Below are 2,334 nucleotides of genomic sequence, written 5' to 3' on the forward strand. Positions count from 1 at the left end.
TCACAAATGGCTCCACACCTTCTTTTATTCTTTCTACATTTTTCCAGAACAATGATGATTGTATAAGATGTACACATTTACTGCCTGGTATTGCATATTGCATCTTTTTCTTGAGCCTATTTGCCCATCGCCTATTAGCAACTTTCTCGACTAAAGCTTGATGCACTTCCAACAATGTAGCAAGAACTAGAAAAGAAGTGGCAAATCTAGTTTGACAAAATTGCCTTAGTTGCTTTATAGAGTGCTCTCTGAATACTGCATGCAAATATTGATGGCACTTTATAAAACTCACTATAATGTTAGCATCTTGTAGCACTAGTTGCACAAATGGTGATTGTCCAATATCATCCAACAACAATAAGTTGAGAGTATGAGCACCACATGGCACCCATGTTAGAGTGGGATACTTTGCCATGATCATCTCACCCATGGTCTTGTAATTTGATGCATTATCTATTACTAATGCAATAACATTTTCATTGCCACCAACTTTACAAATTGATCTTTCATATATTTTTACAATATATGCTGAAGTTTTTTCTTTTAGAGATGTATCAAAATACTCTCCAAAAACATTGTTCCCTTGGGAGTAATGCACATTACATTTATCAAGGGTCTGGCCTACTTGCTCATCCATCCGTCAAAAGCAAGAGTGCACCCATATGTAGGAATAAACTCCAATATATATTTTTTCAAGCAGTCCACCACCACAGTTTGTTTAACTCTATCAAGATGATCTGTACGCATTTTATTATAATCCGGCAAAACAAATCCTGGTCTAGCACATGACTTCAAGGCATTATGAAACATCTCATCTCTCATGACATTGAATGGTATAACATCTTAAGTGCTCTTCATGCACTTGTTGTCGAAGAAATCCATCCTCCATAGATGATTATTCTCCCTTTTTCTCTTCTTTACCTGACATACATTAGTCACATCAAAACTCACCTACGACCTGCTTGCTAGCAAATCTACATTACCTTCATGTATTGATACACCCCTCACATGTATTGGTGCTTCTCCTTCAACCGTCTCATCAACCTCAATGCTCACATTAGGACTTGGACGATTCCTTATTAGGGTTGAATTAACCACTTTCTTCACTTTCTCTAAATACCAATTGCATAACGGAAGAACATCAGACAAAGTGCATGAGCAAGCTTCAATATCATACCAATTTCGAGAAAATGTTGCATGATGCGAGTAGAACTGCCCATGAACTTGTGTCCACAATATTTACACTGCATGAAAGAGATGGAGGCATGCACTTTTTGTATCTCCATCATATATGATCAAATCTTGCCATGCACCATGCTTTTGTAGTTGAAAAAAAAACAAAATCCAAAAATATTAATTTACGTATGCAAGAAACATACTGCAATACACATTTATTAAGTATTCATTCAAAGAGAGTGTGAGAATGAGACTCTAGGTGTTCTATTAAACTGAGACACAAAGAAACAAATTCACTTCAACATCATAGACAAACACAAACTAAAATCATATTTCTCACAAAAGATCCAAGGAACTCAACAAGGAGATCTAGAACTCCCACAAAATAGACACAAAAACACCAAAGGCACATTTCTCACAAGAGATCTAAGAAACTCAATAAGGAGATCCTAGAACTCCCATAAACATATTTCATAGACACAAAAACACCAAAAGCACATTTCTCACAAGAGATCGAAGCCACTCAACAAAGAGAACGTAGAACTCCCACAAACAAAGACACAAAGACCAAAACCACAAATCTCACAAGAGATCTTAGGAACTCAAATAGAGATCCTAAAGCTCCCACAAACAAAATCCATCTTATTTCGAACCTTCTAGATTGCTTTCGCAACCTTGAAGGACCTTTTTTCTTTCTTTTTCCTTGTTTGATCTCTTATGCTCGGCTAGGGAACCAAGCATGAGATGAGAGAAACTAGCAAACTGTGAGCTTATATATAGGAACAAAGCCACATAATCGTCCTAATCTAGGTTTATTTGTACAATTAAAATCTATTCGCATGAATATGAAAGGATGATGTGTCAATTTATGGAAAAAACGTGATGTGTCACCCTTTTTTGCCCAATTTTTTCCTTCATTCGAATCATTTGTGCAAATTTTCCACATTTTTTGAATCACGAATTTGAATTTTTCTACTTAGCTTTAATGTGCTAGACAAGTTGAAGAGAAAGGTGCATTGATCTCATCAGCAAGAGGGTTTGGAATAAGACGTTTGAGAAAGACCCTGGCACCAAGTAAAAGAAGATGACACATGTCCTTTAATGGGTTTGAAGAACCATAGTAGATCGGCTCTATGAACCAATTACAAAACATTGTGA

This window comes from Dipteris shenzhenensis, chromosome 3 (genome assembly GCF_047967505.1).
Source record: "Dipteris shenzhenensis isolate YYH24624 ecotype China chromosome 3, Dip_SZ_1.0, whole genome shotgun sequence".
Lineage (NCBI taxonomy): Eukaryota > Viridiplantae > Streptophyta > Polypodiopsida > Gleicheniales > Dipteridaceae > Dipteris > Dipteris shenzhenensis.